Source organism: Chrysemys picta, chromosome 3, assembly GCF_011386835.1.
Source record: "Chrysemys picta bellii isolate R12L10 chromosome 3, ASM1138683v2, whole genome shotgun sequence".
Classification (NCBI taxonomy): Eukaryota; Metazoa; Chordata; order Testudines; family Emydidae; genus Chrysemys; species Chrysemys picta.
In genome coordinates this window covers 88,972,589-88,993,777 of record NC_088793.1, presented here as the reverse complement: position 1 = coordinate 88,993,777, position 21,189 = coordinate 88,972,589, and the positions used below count along the sequence as shown (strand labels likewise).

The window sequence follows — 21,189 nt, the reverse complement described above, 5'->3', positions numbered from 1 at the left end:
GATCGCCACAAATTTTCAAAGATAATGGCCAATGGCTCTGCAATCACATCAGCCAATTCCCTCAGCACCCTCGGATGCATTAGAACTGGACCCATGGACTTGTGCATGTCCAGCTTTTCTAAATAGTCCTTAACCTGTTCTTTCATCACTGAGGGCTGCTCACCTCCTCCCCATACTGTGTTGCCCAGTGCTGCAGTCTGGGAGCTGACCTTGTCTGTGAAGACCAAGGCAAAAAAAAGCATTGAGTACTTCAGCTTTTTCCACATCATCTGTCACTATGTTGCCTCCCCCATTCAGTAAGGATCCCACACTTTCCCTGACTTTTTCTTGTTGCTAACATACCTGTAGAAATTCTGCTTGTTACTCTACACATCCCTTTAGCTGCAACTCCAGTTGTGTTTTGGCCTTCCTGATTACACCCCTGCATGCTCGAGCAATATTTTTATACTCCTCCCTAGTCATCTGTCCAAGTTTCCACTTCTTGTAAGCTTCCTTTTTGTGTTTAAGCTCATCGAAGATTTCAGTGTTAAGCCAAGCTGATGGCCTTCCATAGTTGCTATTCTTTCTGCACATTGGGATGGTTTGTTCCTGCGCCCTCAATAAGGCTTCTTTAAAATAGAGCCCGCTTTCCTGGACTCCTTTCCCCCTCATATTAGCCTGCCAGGGAATCCTGCCCATCAAATCCCTAAGGGAGTCAAAGTCTGCTTTTCTGAAATCCATGGTCTGTATTTTGCTACTCTGCTTTCTTTCTTTTTGTCAGGATCCTTAACTCAATCATCTCATGGTCACTGCTGCCCAGGTTGCTACCCACTTCTACTTCCCCTACCAATTCTTCCCTGTTTGTAAGCAGCAGGTCAAGAGGAGAATGGCCCCTGGTTGGTTCCTCCAGTAGTTGCACCAGGAAGTTGTCCCCAACACTCTCCAAAAACTTCCTGGATTTTCTGTGCACTGCTGTATTGCTCTCCCAGAAGATGTCAGGGTGATTTAAGTCCCCCATTAGAACCTGGCCCTGTGTTCTGGAAACTTCTGTTGTCTGAAGAAAGCCTTGTCTACTTCATCCTACTGGTCCGGTGGCCTATAGCACATGCACACCACAACATCACCCTTGTTGCTTTCACTTCTAAACTTAACCCAAAGACTCTCAACAAGTTTTTCTCCAGTTTCATACTGGAGTGCTGAGCAATCATATTGCTCTCTTACATACAGTGCAACTCCTCCACCTTTTCTCCCCCGCCTGTCCTTCCTGAACAGTTTATACCCATCCATGACAGTGCTCCAGTCATGTGAGTAACCCCCCAAGTCTCTGTTATTCCAATCACATCATAGTTCATTGACTGTGTCAGGACTTCCATTTCTTCCTGCTTGTTTCCCAGGCTTCTTGCATTCGTGTACATGCACCTAAGATAACTAGCCAATTGCCCTACTTTCTCAGTATGAATCAGGAGCCCTCCACCCTCCCTCACCCTGTTGCAGTAGCTGGACTCTTTCTGCTTCCTCTTGTGAAAATAGTATACACTTCTTTCCTCCCTCCCTCCCCAGGAGCCAAAAAGGAGATTGTGCAGAGGGGAGGGGGAAATCTCTGCTTCCCTCCTGGAGAAGCTCTGATTGGCTGCTCTTACCCAGAACATGAGAAAGTGGGCAACCAATCCAAGGGCATTTATGCATAAGCAGGGCTCAAAATTGCTTGAGGTCTGTACCCTTTTCTGTCTAGCTTCAGCAGGGCTAAAATCCTGTTATTTCCAATTAAATCTAGAACTGATAACACTGGGCTTCTATCTTCCAGAAAAATCTCTCAACAGCTACGAACATGAGACAAATGGCAACATAGCCATCATGTGGATGGACTTGGTGGGCACCATAGTATATAGAGAATATTGTGGTAGGCCCTACAACCACTTTTCCCATAATTTCACCTGGGATCAAGGTGCATGCACACTCTGTCCCTTTTGCATGACTTCTAATCCCTCTGCCAATACTTTGTATGTTGAACCATGGTGAAGATTTGCATAAATTTCCTTGGAAGATGATATTGTGAATCTGGCTGTTCAGTCTTCCAGGTACTTACATTCGGTTGTCTGCTTTCAACATTAAACCAGGGAGTAAGGTTTAATAGGCACTTACTATAAAATAAACTCTAATATTAGGAAAAGTTATGGCTACATTTGAAACATATTTCAGTGCTCACATTTCTGTATTCCTGCATCTACACTAACCAAAGTGAGCACTTTCAATAAGATATGTTTATAGTGATTCTTGGAAGTGATGCAGCTATAAAAGGGTAATATTATTTGGGCCATTCAAAATTTACTCTGTGATATCTCCTCAGTATATTATAGAATCAGTTACAGCTGTAATACAACCAAGATATGATTTGAGTTTAAATGAGAAGAGTTGAACTGAGTAGCTTACTCCATTCCATCCCACACAGCGTCTTGGTAGGATCTCCTCTGAGGGAATCTCAGACAAGAGTGTTACCATATAACATAAATGTAATGAATTCAGACTTTTCAAGAATCACTTCCGTCACCTCTTGGGTGGAACACAGCAGCTATTTAACAATGCCTAATGCAGTTTAAGAGAGGAAATGAAGAATATCTTCTGATTTGAAATTAAAGGGGTGGTAGGGTAGGTAGAACGTAAACATCAGATATTGCCCTGGCCAACATTCTTACACTTTCATGGGATATTTAAGTTCCATAAGGACATTGTTTTTACATAAATGATTCACTTTCATAAGCTAAATGTTTTCCCTGTTCAGATAAACCACGGGGCCTGATTTTCCACTGTGCTGCTCTTGTTGTACACCAGCATAGCCCCACTACAGTCAGTGGAGTTCCACCAGCATAAAACTGGTGTAGAAGTGGAGAATTAGGCCAACAGTGTTTGAACATTGGTTCAATACTATCTCTGAGGGAATATCACCTAATGAACTACCAGCCCCACTTTTTGTAACACTTTGGGTCACATCCTCAGCTGGGGTACGCAAGCAAATGTACATCATCAGATCTGGCCCTCCATGTTTCCCATGGTGGTCTCCTATGCAGGTACTGATTAGATCCAAACTTTCTTAGCTTGTGAAAGCTGATGAGATCATAGCCTAAGAGGGTCTGGCTGCAGGTCATCAATAAATACTATTTACACTGATTACATGGTCATCAGGTTTAGTATCGTTTTCATAATCATGACTATACTGGAACTCAATAACTTAATCATATGTTTTCAGAAAAATGTGTGTCCAGTTGTGTGGTCATCTGCATGTGCAATTACTGCAACTGGGCAATCAGACAAGGTACATGTGGTACACATTTTTTTTTTCTGTAAATGTAGGCCTTGGCATCCTTCACAAAGCATTTAATATAATCCTTGCTGAAGGCACCATAAGTTGAAAATGAGATTGAACAGACAAATTCTGTTCATTATTAGGCTAGATTTGCTTTTGACAAGTTTCACTGTTACGGTAGGTTTCTACCCTCGTGTAAACCTTATGAACCATTACAAGATCTACATACTCATCTGATTTTATCCAGCAGGAATATTATTGGGAGGACCTGAAAGTGATGCACTCCTTTGACAGAGACTGAGTGGCTTCATAGAGAGTTTGGTTTCTCTGATGTTGCAAGACAAATTACAGGATTTTGTTTTCATTTAGATGTTCTTTTCTGAATTTAGTGATGGAAATTAATAGTGGACAAGCAAAACAAAAAAATCCACCAAACAGACATATACATTTTGAGCTGAATTCTCTGCTTGTGTGAACTGATGCAGCTCCAGGCATTTGGCCCTTTGTTTTTATGTAGCAATTATATTATATGAAGCTCGGTGTAAATATGTTCCTACTTTTTTTTTCTTTTTGGCACAAAGACAATATTAAGCTGACTTAGGGCAAGCTACAACTCTATGGCAATCTAAATGGGATATGTAAATAAAACATGATTCTGAATCTTATACAGTCTTTACTTTTTATGTTTGAGTGTCATTATTATGTTTATGGAAAATGGGTGTATTAAAACACTGTGAAGATACAAAAAAATCTGCTGCCATTTTTCATATATTTGTTATGATACTGCTCTTGGTTTCCTCTAAACTTGGTACTTTTGTTTAATATCTTTATTAATGATCTGGAGGATGGTGTGGACTGCACTCTCAGCAAGTTTGCAGATGACACTAAACTAGGAGGCGTGGTAGATACACTAGAGGGTAGGGATCAGATACAGAGGGACCTAGACAAATTAGAGGATTGGGCCAAAAAAAACCTGATGAGGTTCAACAAGGACAAGTGCAGAGTCCTGCACTTACGACGGAAGAATCCCATGCACTGCTACAGACTAGGGACCGAATGGCTAGGTAGCAGTTCTGCAGAAAAGGACCTTGGGGTCACAGTGGACAAGAAGCTGGATATGAGTCAACAATGTGCTCTTGTTGCCAAGAAGGCTAACAGCATTTTGGGCTGTATAAGTAGGGGCATTGCCAGCAGATCGAGGAACGTGATCGTTCCCCTTTATTCGACATTGGTGAGGCCTCATCTGGAATACTGTGTCCAGTTTTGGGCCCCACACTACAAGAAGGATGTGGAAAAATTGGAAAGAGTCCAACGGAGGGCAACAAAAATGATTAGGGGTCTGGAGCACATGACTTATGAGGAGAGGCTGAGGGAACTGGGATTGTTGAGTCTCCAGAAGAGAAGAATGAGGGGGGATTTGATAGCAGCCTTCAACTACCTGAAGGGGGGTTCCAAAGAGGGTGGAGCTCGGCTGTTCTCAGTGGTGGCAGACGACAGAACAAGGAGCAATGGTCTCAAGTTGCAGTGGGGGAGGTCCAGGTTGGATATTAGGAAAAACTATTTCACTAGGAGGGTGGTGAAACACTGGAATGCGTTACCTAGGGAGGTGGTGGAGTCTCCTTCCTTGGAGGTTTTTAAGGCCCGGCTTGATAAAGCCCTGGCTGGGATGATTTAGTTGGGAATTGGTCCTGCTTTGAGCAGGGGGTTGGACTAGATGACCTCTTGAGGTCCCTTCCAACCCTGATATTCTATGATTCTATGATTCATGTGTATAAGCTAACTGAAGCTATTGCATTCTTACTGTACCTTGATCATACTATTTCAGTACAAATAAATGTGGGAAGGAGAGAAGGAAAGATAGGGTTTTACTGAGATGAGATATAGGGTGCAAAAATTACTTCAGAAGCATGAGAAAGCGATCTAGATTAAACAAAGGAATGCAAGTGAGAGAGTCCTTCCACCCCTATTTTAACTGTGGTGTCTCCTGGGGAAGGGTACTGAGAAGGGCAATATTGGAGGTGTGGATTTAGCAGGCTTTGTTAGAGAGGCAGTCTTAGTAGTTGTACTTCCATTGCTTCCAGGTTTTCTTGGTAAAAGTAACAGCACAGCATGTACAGACCTGTAATAGCTTTCAAAGGCTCCATTGTTTATGACTCATCTGAGAAAGGATGAGCAGCTTCTGAAGGGAACCACAAAATGAATATCTTAAAATTGTAATGGGATGGCCTGTACCATTTCTTCTCTTTGTTACTGGCTGCCAGGAGAGTGGATTAATGTTAGCTTATTTTCTACTCTTGTTGCAATCTTTGCTATAATAATAAAATATCAGAATTTGAATGTCTAGTATGTCCTTGGAGTCTGGTAGCATTTGACATTTTCACGTTTAGTACTTAGCCATTCCTTGCCTTCCTCAGAAATGGGTAAAGCTTAAATAGGAAGGAATAGGATGACTAGCCAACCAAAATAAAGAATATTATAAAGGTCAAAGTAATTTACCACTACCATTCTTAAGATATTGTATTCTAGGCATTAAATTCTGATACTTCATTCCCTTCACAAAGTCTGTTACAAGAAAATAGCACCGTTTTTCTTGACAAAGATGATGCTGATGCTGATGATAGCAAATAGAGGAAAATCAACCCACTTTCCTTACAGTCAATAGATTGTAATCATATAGTCTTTTTTGGATACAGTGCTGGAGAACAGCTTCCATTTCCTTTATATGCTAGCAGTTTCAGATGTGGAGCACAGCTGAATGATATTTAAGTCATACAAAAGCATCCAAAGCTAAAGACCTGGGACTGGAAATCCTGATAAAACAAAGCTATTCTGTCTGCAGCACTTCATTTTAATATTGCAGGGGGTGTTTAGTTTTTATTTGTTTGCTTCACACAGCATCAGAATGGAAAGTTTAATGTAACTGCAGCATCCCAAGGAGGAATGTAGAAATGATATTTGTCAAGCTCGCAAAAAACCGTTGCAGAGAACTTGTGTAGGTTCCCACAAACTCAGTGGTGATATTTGCCATAAACTGGATTGAATCCAAACTGTTACATATAGTTTTAATGACAAAATGCTAACCACTCCTTAAAGCTTACGCAAAAGCATGATTGCCTAAAACATTTTGTTCTCATCAAACCAGACGAAACAGCTAGATGTCTCTGGACAAAGCTTTTTATTACTTGATCTAATCTGTCTACCCATTCCACATTCATTGCTGTGCTGCCTGAGCAGTCCAAAATGGTTTGAGACAGATTTTTTTTTATAATAGAAGTATTTATTGACACACAGGACTGGGAAAAGCCTTTAAAAACAGTGTGCGATTGCAAAAGAGAGGCATACTTCAGATAAGGTGTGGATCATTGAAGTTCCCACTTTGACATTCTCCTGCAAAGAGAAAATCTCAGTCTTGGCATGCTATGATTTTAGACTATGCAACAAATAAAAATTGAAAGTCAGCTCATCCCCCCACCCCAGCCCCGCTATTACAATTAACTTACCAAACCATTTCCAAAGCCAATAATGTATTTCTGAAAGAATATTAAATATTTGATATGAGGCCTTAGGATAAATGGTACTTGTGATGGGGTGAATAAGACCCTGAGGCCCCCTGCTAGAGGCCTTGTGGCCTTACCACACCCTGCCCCAGAAAGGACAGTAGAGAGGTCCTCCAAGCTGGCAAGAGTTGCTGTGTGGGAAGCAGCCAATCAGGGCCCAGCAGGTCTGTATAAGAAGAGCTGCAAGGCCAGAGTGAGTTTAGTTCCTTTGTGGAGCTGGAGGAGAGTGGATGGTTAGCTGGCTGAGGGAGTTGCAGGTCCTTGGTTGAGATAGTGCTGCCAGAAGCCAGGGAGAGTGGGAAGGAGCCCTGAGCTAGTTGTGGGGACTCCATGAGGACAAGGCCCTGCCTGAGGTAAGGGTGAAGACAGTACAGGGCTGTGGGGAAGTGGCCCAGGGAATTAGAGCAGCAGTGTGATTTAGATAAAGGGACCCAGCAGACAGCTGCTATCTACAGGGGCCCTAGGCTGGGACCTGGAGTAGTGAGTGGGCCTGGGTCCCCCCTGTGCCCCTTCATTAGTCACAGTGGGGAAGTGGCTGGAACATTGAGGCATGCCCAGAGCAGGGGGGAACTGAACTGTAGTGGCCCAGCTGGAGAGTTGTGGCCAGAGAGGCCCTAAGATTGTGAAAATATTGCCTCCAGGGAAGAAGCCCTGGGGCACTGCTCTAGTCTGGAGTAGGGACAAACTGAGAGAAGCATTACAGAGGGCACTTAGAGGCCCCTGTTGGACTTGTACCCCAAAAGGGGTTTGCTTGTCTTTTATCACAGACAGACTGTATGACTTGGCCAAGGGCTGAGTCAGCAAAGACCCACCACAAACTGGTAGAGAGAGAGCGAAGGCGCACACACACCGCCAGGGATCACTCGTGAGAGGTGAATGCACCCCTGTTACAATAACATTCTGAGCTGTGCTCAACTGTACATACTAACAACCTTTTAAAATTAAGAATTAAAGCCCATTTATCTTTTTACAACAAAAAATGGTCTTACTATACAGTATTTAGTGATTTCTCATTAATGTTCCACTGAGAATAGACTGAGTAGGTTTTTATTAAGTTTATACAAAGGTTGAATTGTTTTAGATGTGAATAACAACCTCAGACAATATTATACAGGTTCAGGCCCAACTTTCTGCTAGATCATGTCTTTGTTTTAATTGAGCAGTGTTCTATTCAAAATTGGTATAGAAGACAATGCTAGCAAATTTAATTTGTGTTTATACAAATAAGACTTTGTGGAGGTCAGATAATTATTGCAAACAAATATTACCTAAATAAATGATGTTGTGTTGTGGAGAGAGAATGCAAAAGAGTCCAATTTAGCACCAGTTTTGTGCTGGCCAGGCATGTGAGAGAACAGGTAACTGTCCAGAGAGGTCATTTTGAAACATCTAACATATTCCCTATTAAAAGCCATGAAAGGATTTGGCATAGGGATAAAAAATATAGACCTTTTCTCAAGAGAAAACATATGATACTGTACTAACAATTGCCCTGTACTGTAATTCATAGACCTTCATTAAGATTGTGTATGAACAATAAAATGTTCATACATCTGTTGTGACCAAAATTACAAATACCTACATAAGTGTATGTAAATTGGGGAACTGTATTCCTTAGCTGCCTGTCTGAACCTACAGTTCCTATATATGTGTGCAATCAGTGAAGGATTTCCAGGAACAAACAACTTATCTAAAATTTGATAGCCTTGCTCTTCTGAGCCTCGCAAGATGTTTTTATGGAAACAAAGTACATGCGTTCCAGTCCTTAGAGGCATTTTGTTTGTGGAGCACACAGGCAAGGATAATGCTTCTGCAGCACTGGAATGATTATGTTGAGAGATGGCTTCACCATTTCCTTTCTTTGAAAGTGTAGCATGTGTCCCCATTGATATGACTATACTCCACCATGATTTTGCAAGTCTTCTATTACCTATGGGATATTAGTGACAGGTGCTAGTATTGACACCCCTCTAGCCTTTGAGTTGAAGGAGGATGAGGACCAGGAGAATTGCTTTCTTGTTCCAGTTCTCCCTAATTGAATGAACACCCATGCAGAATCTGTCCTTAAAGAAATAGAAGCTTGTGAAGGAAAGGGTGGTTTTGTGTCCAACTTATTAACATCTGAGTTCAGGTCACCAGGTTTCGTGTAATGGTTGCTACATTAAAATGGCCTGATCCAACTCCCACTGACTTTAGTGGGAACTGGATCAGGACCAAACATCTCATTCAGTGCAAAGAACTATTTCCTGTGTTCTTTCCACAGGTTCTCATTGTCTTCAGGTGTAGCAAAGAAAATATAGAAGCCTGAGGGCTGAACTCAAGACTTTGAAGGTCAGTGAACAGATGGAAGTCAACCTTAAACAATTTGATTTGCAAATTTATATTCAATTAAAGTGTAGTTGTAGCCATGTGGGTTCTAGGGCATTAGAGAGACAAGGTAGTTGAAGGTAACTTCTGTTGGTGTGGGAGAGACCAGCTTTCAAGTTACACAGAGCTCTTCCTCAGGTCTGGGAAAGGTCTTCTCAGCAACATGGCAGGTAGAACAGATTGTTTAGCATAAGTAGTTAGTACGTATTGTAAGGGACTATTCAAAGTAGAATGGTCTGTTAACAGACACTAAATTTATATCTTATTACAACAGTCAGTAACCCCCTCTTTTTCTCCTATGACTGCAGAGGTGTTAACCTTGCATTTTGCGGTGATGTTGGGAATACCTTTTCCAGACCTGAAAAAGAGCTCTGTGCAGCTTGAAAGCTTGTGTCTCGTACCAAGAGAAGTTGATATAATAAAAAATGCTACCTCACCCACCTTGTCTATTCAATTGAATATATTCAATTTTTTAAAAATATTAACATGAAATGCAAATATAAATAATACAGTATTAAAACACATATTTGGGTTTCTGGAAAAAAAATCATGTAGATAAACTTAACATGCTTACCATCTATTTTGGACAGAGATGGAGCCAGTCTGAACTCCCCAAAGTACAAGGCCTGGTGCTCAGCTCCAAGGGTTAGGTTAGTCCCATTATAGAAGTAGGATGCACACCTCAAAGTTTTGATCACCTCATATTTTAGAGCCTTCCGTAATTAGGTGAAAACATTGTGCTTAAACCATATAATCAAGCATTAAACTATAGTATGACCAAAAGTAAACAAAAGAAAACTATAATATATAAAACATTTGGTAGGGAAAGACTTTATATAAAGTATGTTCTTCAAGTCTCAGCCTTAGTCAGGATGGCAAAACTTCAACCGATGTCTACACTACTAATGTTGACAAAACTTGTGTTGCTTAGGGGTGTGAATATTCCATCCCCCTCAGCAACATAAGTTACACTAGCAAAAGTGCTAGTGTGCACAGCACTATGTTGGCAGAAGGGTCTCCTGCTGACATAGTTTCCGCTGCTTGTGGTGGTGGGGTTTTTATGCCAATGGGAGAGCTTTCTCCTGTCGGCATAGTGTCTTCACCAGCTGTACCAGTACAACTACACCACTGAGCACTGTAAGTGTAGACATGTCCTTAGACTGAGTAGTACCTTACTATGTGGTTGATCACACATTTAATGACAAAACTCGGATTGGTCAGAATCAGAGCCTGTGTGAGGAGACCCAATGGGACTACTTACAGAATAAGACCTTACTCCACCTGAATAAGGGTGACAAAATTGGATCTTCAAGGATTTGGGATCTACAATTGTCTTTATTTACACATTTAGTTTTGTAAAGTATTTTAGTTCCTTAAGTAGGATGGTGGTCAGCAAAAAGTAGCAGGTATGGGTAGGAAGAAGCATAAATATGGGAAGGAGTTCCAGATCTATCATATCTTCTCCTTGATCCCAAGCCTTGTGGAAGAAGGGCAAAGGAATATATTTGCTTTCTGGAACATCCGCTCATCCTCAAACCTGCAGGAATACTGAAGTTAATGTTGATCCTGCCACTTCTTACCTACATGGGTTCCCCCACAACAAGGTTCATTGTCCATACCTGAAGAGATTTTCAGAGGTAGTGGACTCCAGAAACATTCATTTGAACATGTCTTCTGCAGAAACTATACTGCCATGAGTCTAAAAGCAGTGTGAAAGCACAGGAGTCATGTGACATTCTCCTCAGGGCAGCCCGGAACAGTAATCCACTGTGTTAACCAACTGCCTTAGCAAGAGTGAACTTTGCTAGAGATTACACTGTGTCAGCTCCCTGCCACATCAGTCTATCTGCTTCACCAGCAAACTCCTCAAGACTGTCAGTCTTAACCTGGCCTTGCAGATAATAATCTGTGAACCCCTGTTTCCCAGAGATTTGTCTCTGCAGTGTCCAGTCCTTCTCGCTGGACACTCACAGAAATAATTAGGTTTGCTGCTTCCAAAGAGACAATGCACACTGCAGCCTATCGGGTTAAACTGAGGACTTGCACTTAATTCAATATAATAGCACCGAGATGGTTTATAGTAAAACAAAAAAAAGGTTTATTAAGAACATAAATGTAAGTGACAGTAAGCAGAGATTGTAACCAATTTCTGTTTCAGCTATCAAAATAAAACGCTTTCCAGTGCCTACGACTTAACTTTAGCAAGATTTGCCTAAGCGGTTTTCTCACTTACATCAAGACACCAGCACCTACAGCCCTTCCAGCAAGAGGATCCAGTATTCACAGAATGAGGGTGCTATCCCCTCAATGATGGATAACTGTGGGTGTCTCTCTCCTTATTTTTTATAATCCAGTAAACCTTTGAAATGTAGTCTCTGCAAAGTAGACCTAGACAAAGTTCCTCACCCCTGCTGGGAAGCAGAGGCCATGCTGTCTTCCTCATCCTCTGGTCAATTTGCCTTTTTGATTACCTTAGTCAGTCTTTTTACCTTGGATATAAATGTACTTCCACTGTCTCTGGCCATACCTTGCTTAAGTTACATTGGAGACACAGGCAAACAGATAAACAAATTTTTCAACAAAGGAATGTTGTTTCATCTGCTCTACTCAGATTGCTTGGTCAGAACATATTTTAAGAACACAATTCTTTATACAATGACCATACATTCATTGTGCAATAATCTTAATTATCAGTGTGTCTGTATTCTTATGATACCTTACAAGACACTGTTTGGCTAAATATCTGTAGTCCTGTAATGAATGCAGGGACCTGGACTAGATGACCTCTCAAGGTCCTTTCCAGTCCTATGATTCTATGACTCTATATTCTGATAACAGAATATGTGCTGTGCTGGGTGTGCCCTTTTCCAGTTGGCATAAAAGGGGGCTCTTAGGATCAGAGTCCAATACAGATGATCCTGGCATTTAAACATGAGGGGAGGGTAAATTTAGCTTGTCCAAGGGAATGATCAACTTAAAATCCTGTGAATCCAAATTCATCATTTTAATGGACCATAGGAAGAAATAGCCCATGCTGGTAGGGGACAGTTTGTCTCCTAGTTTGAGTGATTTAGTATCCTTTGGTGTGAAAATAAAACTGTAAAAAATAATTATCATTCATTACTATTACATTCTATGCTATCACATTTTCCTTTCCCAAAGAGCATAGTGATGGCTATGCTGGTATTTCTTTCACTAATCTGCCCCCTTTCGGGGGCTACAAATGGAGAATTACAGAATTTGGGAGACTCAGGAATTAATGTATAAACACTTTTCTCTCTCTCTCTCTCAGCTCTAGAGAGGGGTACACAGACATCTTTCTTAATATACTTTGATTAATTCTGTGCCATACTCCTTTATATTAATCTTCCTATTTGTGCATAATAGTAGGATGCAATTTGTAATGTTCTTTGTATATGACAAGAGTAGAGTTTTGGAGTGTAAACCACTCATAGTTCCTTTATTGAAAAGGGAAGGGGCAGAAGGTAAGCTTTTTTGTTTTTTCCTCCGCCTCTCTCTCTCCCCCATCCCCTGTTCCTTTTTTTCCTTTCTTTCTCTTTTTCTATTGCCTACTGTTGTACATAGTCCTTGGTATTTTCCTACAGCAGAGATGTTTAAATGTGGTAATTGTGTTTCTAAAGTCAGGATATATCACTTTCTGCTTAAGATGCAGAGAGGATCTGGGAGATAAGTAGTCATAAATGGATATTTCATTTCTTTTATTTGAAATCCTGATAGGCTCTTCTTTTTGACAACCTTGCTAATGGCTTTTTGGATGCAAGGGGGGGAACCTTACTTTTAATATCATCCATACCTACTGAAGGTTGACATAATCTGCACTCTTTCAGCCTGCAATGTACTGTGCTGCTTACAATAGCGGTGTGATATTTAAAAATGTTACCCCTGCCACATTTTGGATAAGCATTTAAAAAATGGTTTTTTGTTTTGCTGACATGAAAGGAAGAGAGAAATTACAGGAGGGTGATGATTGAGGACAGAGGATATGTTTATATAACTTCTCATTGAGGTCCGATTTTCCTTCACCTCTTCATAGATGCTGGAAGGAGGTACAGGAGAAGGGCTTCTTCATTTGGATAACCAATCTACTTTAACCACATCTTTAGCTAGAAGAGAAGAGTGTGCAGCATCAACCAAGCAGGAAGGGAAGCTGCAAAGAAGTGCTGTTGATTTTAGCCCAGGAAAGGAAGAGGAGCTCTTCTCCTTTAAGCAGAAATCAACTCTCCCATTTCCCTTTACGTTAACTCTCTTGCTATCAGTGAAGGCACCAGACTATAACATTTCTTTTTTCGTCTTGTGTAACCAAAAATTGTACATTGAGTTGGCTAGCACTACTGAGAAGACAGAACAATGAAATGAATCCAACCTACTAGACTAATTTACAGTTACAATAGGAATTCTCAATCAAATATGGGCTATCAAGTAAGATAATTTATACTACAGTATTTTGCTTGTCTATTAACAATGGCCTGGATACACAATACTGGGGATTTTTACGGGGAGAGCAACATGACAGTTGAAGTGACAGTAGTAGTCAGAGTTCTCCACTATTTGGAGCATTTTGTCAGGGATTTAGATTCTATTTCAGACTCTGCCATTGATTGCACTGTCTGACGCTAGTCATGTCACTTTAATTCTCTGTGCCTCGATTTTTCCTTTTCTCAACAGGAGGTAATAGCTATCCACCTTCATAAACCACATTGAGATCCTCAGATGAAAAGAGCTGTACAATTATAGAGTATTATAAATTTAGACTATTGATTCTATTTACCAATATTCATACAAAAACACGTCTTTAAAGATAGCAGTGAAACAAAACTTGTGAAACAACTGAATTTGGCCCCTAATGAATCAGTAGCCAATTTGTTTCTTGTGTTTGATTTATGGTTACAGTGATACAGGGCTCCTTGGGAGGAGTCTAACAATTTTTTTCTATAATGATTTTAGCAGGGCCAGCAGCAATTCGGCGGCAGGTCCTTCCCTCCAAGAGGGGCTGAGGGACCCGCCGCCAAAGAGCTGGACGTGCTGCCCCTTTCCATTGGCCGCCCCAAGCACCTGCTTGCTGCGCTGGTGCCTGGAGCCAGTTCTGGATTTCAGACAACTTGGGGGAAATGACATTGGATTGCAGCCTTACGCAGTACTGTTTGCTGTTCCCCCCTCCCCCCAATTGCATCCTCCCAATTTCCTCTCTGTTCCCTGTCATCTTTGTAGTAAATAACACCAGTTCAGATCCCTAACTACCCCCCTCTTACCCCTCTACAATTTTGTTTTGGAAAGATATAAAAGTTTGTGTAACAAATTATGGGCCAGTTTCTGACTCTCTACTCATGCTTATGAAACAAAAAGGGATACTCATGGAATAAGGCTCTACACAATGAAAGAATGAGTGGAAGAACTGGGATTTTCAAAAAGTACAGTGCTGGCCTAAGTCTGCTCTCTTTGACATCAACAGTAAAATTGCCCCTGACATAAAAAGCAGTTAGGCCATTGCTGAACATTCTGATCCCACCCTAATGTTTACTAGTAATAAGTCAAATGTATTTAAAAAAAAAAATCAGGTCCCCAGTCAGTTGTTTTTTTTAATAGTGAATGGTGCCATTATGGTTCAGGTATCATCCTGCACTTACTATAACACAAAATAGCAATTCTTCATATGTAGTACCACAAACCTGGATTTTTTTTCAGTTAAATGGTTTCTTATTGAAAAATTCTGATTCATCAAATCCAAAACTGTACAGTAAAGGGTTGGTTTCTGACCAATTTTTCAATTTGAAAAAAAGTTTTGAAATTGAAATGTTTCATTTCAACATTTTCTGAATGAAAAAAAATCACTTTGGAGGTTGTTTTTAAATTTCAGCTTTTTATGGTCAAACATATTACAAAATATAAATCATCAAAACAAAACATTTCAACTCATCTCAACTTTTTTTTTCAATTTTCAGTTCATAGAAATGTAAAAGATTTTGACTTTTCAGCCCAATTTGGGATGACAAAAATGCTTTACATTGAAAATATTCATGGAAGGAGAAAAGTGTATCCTATCCAGCTATAATGTTATGCATGAGAATATACTGCAGTACTACAGATATTCTTATTACTTATACTGACTTTTAAATGACAACCTACTGCACTTAAATAGGCAGGCATTCTGACCACGGCTACTTAGTATGTCTAAAATTCTTGGAAGATATGGATCCAGTGGTCTCAGTGGGTAATGGATATTAAATATTTTGATTATGTCTAGTACTCTAGGCCTGTGGGTTCTCCCAAGTTCTCACCTATCATCACTAATGACACCATAATTATGAAATGCTCTCCTTGATTCTAACTTAGAGTGAGTATCACCTCATCACTGACTGGGGAAAAATGGCTTTAGCGATTGAAAAGTTGACCTGCTCCTGAAAATATTGTATAAAAAAATCATAGAAACTGCTGGCTTTCCCCCCCCCCACCCACCCACCCTCCCAGCCCCAAAACATGGAGCAAGATCAGTAAGTCTCAGGCCTTTTGTTTCTCTGGCACTTTGGATGACACCCAGTACCACATCACATGCTTTTCTATCATGCATGCTAAGCACCTGTGTATTCTACTGAACCTTTTGTCTTCTCCCTTTTTTTTTTAACATGCTGATAATCAGAACAAATTGATTTTTGTTTCTTGGATTGCTAAAATCCTCCCAACACTTTCTTCAGCACCAGTGCTGAATAAATCATTGTAATGTTCCCCTGAAGTGAATTGAAAATTAATTTACACAGCCAAGATGATCCTCCTAATAACAGGGTACATGGAATGGGGAAATTGGAAATCATTACCCAGCAAACATTATCTGCATTATTTTTGTAGCTGCTTTAGATTGCATTGTAATAGAAAATTAGGAGACTCTGTGAAGAAGTTTAAGAGGGTCCCCTGAAGAGCTTCTGCTTCAAAATTGATTCTTTAAGAAAGCATTAAAAAGCTATTGGAATTGATTGTCTGCTAATATAAAGGAAAAACTCTTTGCCACCATTTGAGTTAAAAAAGAGCATCTTCATTCATGCATGTTATTAAAACTACTGGCCTGAAAGCCCCTGTAGAAAGATAAAGGATATGGATGAGATATTAAAACAGCAATCTTTACCTTATCTGGGATTTAAAGTTAATATGTCGCTTTTATTAATTTAGCAGGAACCATTAGTTAGGATGTCAAAGAGTGGATTTACAATTAAAATGCCATAGGATAGACGTGTCTTTAATAAACAATGAACCAAGAATTCTTCATTAATCTTCCAAGCATGAGGTACACCCCTGCAAAGAATAAATCCTGAATTTACAGTTTTCTTTATTGCTAAGTTTGCTATGCAGCAGCAATAAAAGTCATAGCTGATAACACCCCTGATCAGCTCTAGCAGCTTCCAGTGAAATGGGATGATGGCCAATCAGATTGTCAGCAAGCGGCAAGATGGGGAAACAACATTCCCTGGTTTAAGGGGAAGTCAGATGAATGACCTTTAGAAGATGTCACTGTATTTAACATGGGTGCTATTGTTTTTAAAAATGAATATAGAAATGTAATTGTTTCCTGACATTAGACTATTTCAAGTTTGTCTTTCTGCTTTCAAACACATTTGGAACAAAATTGCCTTGTCTCTTTTTTCATTTGTGATAAAGGTGAATATTTAAGAGCAATGAATAATGAGCAGAAAGAACAATAGTGACCCTATTTTTAATAATATTTTAGCAGCTTTCATACTTTAAAAAAATTACCGAACACAGCAATTTAGCTGCATATGTTCTTTTCAAAACTTCTTTAAATTGAGAGAGAGGGTGGGTGTGGGATTGTGGGTTGAGAAATTTCCCCAAGATAATTAATGAGGTGAAATCTACTTAGGTAGTACTGCAACAGGCTACAAGTTGATGAAACTTCATGTTAATTGCAGATGTGGGCAGAGAGGGGATGGAAAAAGAAGAGCGACAGACTAAATGAGCAGACAATATGGAGATAAAAGCAATAACTCTGGCAGTGAAGTGGCAAGCCAGCAATAGTGCTAGGGCACCCAGTTGATAAGCCAGTGTTTTGTTTATTTTGGATTTTAAATGCCAATGAATGAGAAAATAATCTAATGAAATAAAGGAAAAGACACAGGATGAACTAGCTAAAATAGGGGAAAAGAAGAAGAATCAGGGCAGATATTGTTTCAGTATACAGTAGCAATGGCAGCATTATACTTCTCATACATGGTGTTAACCCATACCATATATGTGGGAGCAGGCACTACTCTACAGTTCTTTCCTCCTCTGGGCAGTAGTAACTCTTCCACTGAGTAGCGCCAAAGAGGGAAACAAGAAGGCTAAGAGGGTCTATAGAGGGTGAAAGCATCTGTAACTTCAGCTGAAGTCAGTGGGAGCCGTTGGTGCTCAGCACTTCTGAACATCTGGTCCCATATAAATGGAGAGTGAAAAAAGAGATATAATGAAATGCTGTGTGACTGAATGGATATGTTTAGAACATGGCATAGTAGTTATTGGGACTGGTTAAAATTCAGAATTTCCATCCTGAAATTCTGAGATCTCAAAACTTGGTTTCATCCTGAATTGGGACAAAAGTCAGTCTTGGAATTTTTCACAAAATTAAATATTTATTTAATTGTCATCTGAATGAAATGCTTCATTTCAATAGCCAAAATGAAATTTTTCAACCTTTATATAAACATTTTGATAATTTTGACAATCTGTTTCCATAAAACGTTTCAAATTTGTCAAATCAGCACTCTGATGAAAAACTGTTCAGTCCGAAAATTTTTATCTGGCTCTAGCAGTTACATTATTTTTATTCACCATTTATTTTTCATTTTTTTCTTATTTCTCAGAAGGGAGAACTGCAACTTATAGGAGCTGAGGAAGGGATATGTTATAAGGAGGGAATTGAAGGAAGAGGTATATTGAGGCCTAATAGAGACAGGGAAAGCCTTCTATACCCAAAGTGGCCAAAAAAGAAACTGCCAGTCCGGAATCTTAAATGGTCAAGGACTATGTGCAAGAGCTGTGTTATCCCCTACAACATTATAAATACTGCTCTATTGGCAGGACCAGAGGCAGATACAGCCAGTTCTGAACATTCTTAAAATGTAACAAAATAGCTGCTCACCCTCAAGCACTTAATCTAAGCGTTTTTTTTCCAGTGCTGAGGTTGCTGTCACTGACTGAAGGATTCACCTGTTAAGATTAATGTTAAAAAACTGACATTCATTGATTAGCAAACACGTTACCTGCAGGATACACCTTGAGGTGAGCTTGCCATTCACGAATGTGGAGTAGGATGACAATGAGGAAAAGGCAGGCTCTCTGTCACCCGTGATAGTTACAAATTAAAAATAGTAGCTAATCATCTGTAGCATTTGCTGTGTAAATATGGATAGGGAGACCAAATTGCTGGGTTTGTTTTGTTTTTAAATTCTTAACCTGTTGTATTTCCTGTTTAAAACAAACCACACCTGCACTGTAGATGTTATAAACATTGGGAAGTAAATCAAGTAGCTTTCGAGTAAAAAGAAACTGGGTAGTGTGTTATATTGTTAACAGGTGATACAGTATAATAAATACCTAGAGTCCCCAACCACGAATGGGGCTCTGGTATGCTAGGCACAGTGAGAAACAGTTCCTGTCCCAAACACTTACACCGTAAAGAGAAAAAACTACTTTTCTTCTATCCTTGGTTTTATCGTTCCCATTTTACAGATGGGGGAACTGATTCAAAGAGATTAAATTACTTGCCCAGGGACACACATGAAGTCTGTCACAGAGCTGGGTCTTAAATCCAGATCTGTTGACTTCCAGATCTCCAGTGTATTAACCACAAGACCATTCTTTCTCTCCTCACATGTACAGCTCCCTTTAACATACATCCTCAGCAGGTGTGCTATAAATTTGCCCTAGCAGGTTCACTTTGGACAATACTGTAATTCTGTGATGGTCCTGTATTTAATGTTGAAAAGTTAATTAAATTGATGGTCACAAGTATGTCCAAGTTCAAGGACATCATAAGATCATTGTGAGAGGGTTTAGGGACACTACCTGGTCCCTTATGAACAAGTGGTTAATTCTGGATCAGCTTTCCCCTGCAAGCAAGAGGATGCTGCATCAGTATGTGAACTGCAAGTGGAATATGACTATTTCCAGTGTATATTTCAAATATTAATTCTATGCAATGTTAATCCAAAATTTACAATTGTATCTGCACAGACACTTCAATGAGAGTTGGTGTGGGCACAGGTCTCATCCCACATAGATCATATTGCATGGTTAGGGCTGTTTTTGTAACATCCCTGTGTTTAGTCATATTTGTATAAAAAGAATTAAGTTTCTGATTGTTCTGGGTTGCTAGTAGAATTAGTGCATATTGAAACTTAGGGGACTAAAGTTATGGGTGTGGTTTTGTTCTGGTCATGTAAAGAGCCACTGCACTGGGGCAAAGATTGTTCCCTAATACCTTGCCTATGGTCAGCATGCATATTTTCCTGATACATATTTGGTTGGTATTCTGTAAATCAACAGTAAAATGCCCAAACTGCAAGAACTTGCAAAACAACCCAACATAATACCATTCTTTTTCTTTAAATCAGGCCCCAGGCATCTACTACATTTGCTATTGTTTTATGGCATTGGGGGGAGGGGAACTTTTAAACACTTAGTATCTGTATATTTTCTCTTAACCCCCCCTCCTGTGTTTAAAAAAATATTTTTATCACAAAGTGATCTGTGTTAAGTTATTATGGCACATACCCTAGGAAAGTGATTTTACAGCTTTCTGCTTCCCTTCCTGTGTCTTTTATTCTTGTGGCTTAGTTAACTTGGTGGAGGTGGATCTAGGTCTTCCAAAATTATAGGAAGAAGTCATCACTGTTCTCTTCTCCTCCTCTGTTTGGGGTGTCTAAACAGCCCTCTTGTTGGCAGCCTCCACTTCTATTGAAAACTTACATCCAGAGTGTCTTTCCATGCATATCTTGGACTTTCAACAACAATGTAGCTTTGCAATTACAAAGCAAATCAGCACCCCCATGTAATTAAAATAATAACATAGCATTGCCTCTTGCTGGTTCCTAATGCCTATCTCTCTCTCTCTCTCTCGCTTCCTCTTTTTTCTTCAGTTATCACTGTGAACAGCTGTGGTCATACATAGGATACACCTGGCAGCTATAAGTATCCAGATGCCAAGCTCATCTTCCCAGCTCTGGCATTCATTTCTGAGAGTAACTGTTATTCAGAGTGGGGGTTTTGCCTAGGAAAAATGCTTCAAGAGTTGATGGTGGGAGAGGGGGCTTTGCAGGAATAACTAATGTCCCATGTGGAATCTATTTGTGAGAGGTGACAGGTGTCCTGATTAAAAGTGCATGTGAATTATTGGACTAAGGGATTCCTTGCCTCTCTGGAATCCACTGATGAAGTCTTTATTAGTTAGCATACCTCACTTGAGAGAACCTTCAAGCTGAGTTTTATTCCTCCTCCCAACAAACAGAAATGACACCCTGATCAAATCTTTACTAGTGGTCAATAGGTAGGAGTGGAATAACTGAAGAGGTAATAATAATGTTTTCTTTTCCATAGCATTTTCCTTCTTAAGGCACTTTTAAGCCTCATAACACTTCTGTGGGGTAGACAGATATTACCCCATTAGAGAGAGAAGTAGGCAAAGAGAAGTTAAGTTCCTTGCCCATGGACACAGAGGAAGCCTTTGGCAGAGGTAGAAATAAAACATACATCTCCTAACACCCAACCTGTGCGTGGCATCAGGACCATTCAACAAAACTCAAACTTCATATAATTTAGCAATGAGGAGAACATGACAGTAAGTGTTCTGTGCACCACTAAAACCAGGAAGTTTTGCACCTCTTGAGCCAAAAATGACAGTATCTGATAAGTAGCTGAGTAGTTCTGAAATTTTTTGAATAGTTCTGAAATTCTTCAGTTTTATAACTATCAAGCACTGCTCAT

At 39.9% G+C, this 21,189-nt stretch overlaps 1 long non-coding RNA gene across 1 annotated transcript; it reads left to right on the top strand.

The window, feature by feature from the left end:
- The first annotated feature begins 7,053 nt into the window (after positions 1-7,053).
- LOC135982310 (uncharacterized) lies at positions 7,054-20,502 on the top strand. The gene is made up of 3 exons (XR_010599582.1): positions 7,054-7,190; positions 9,101-9,168; positions 13,259-20,502. It is a non-coding gene; the product is annotated as an uncharacterized LOC135982310 (long non-coding RNA).
- Positions 20,503-21,189: the final 687 nt, after the last annotated feature.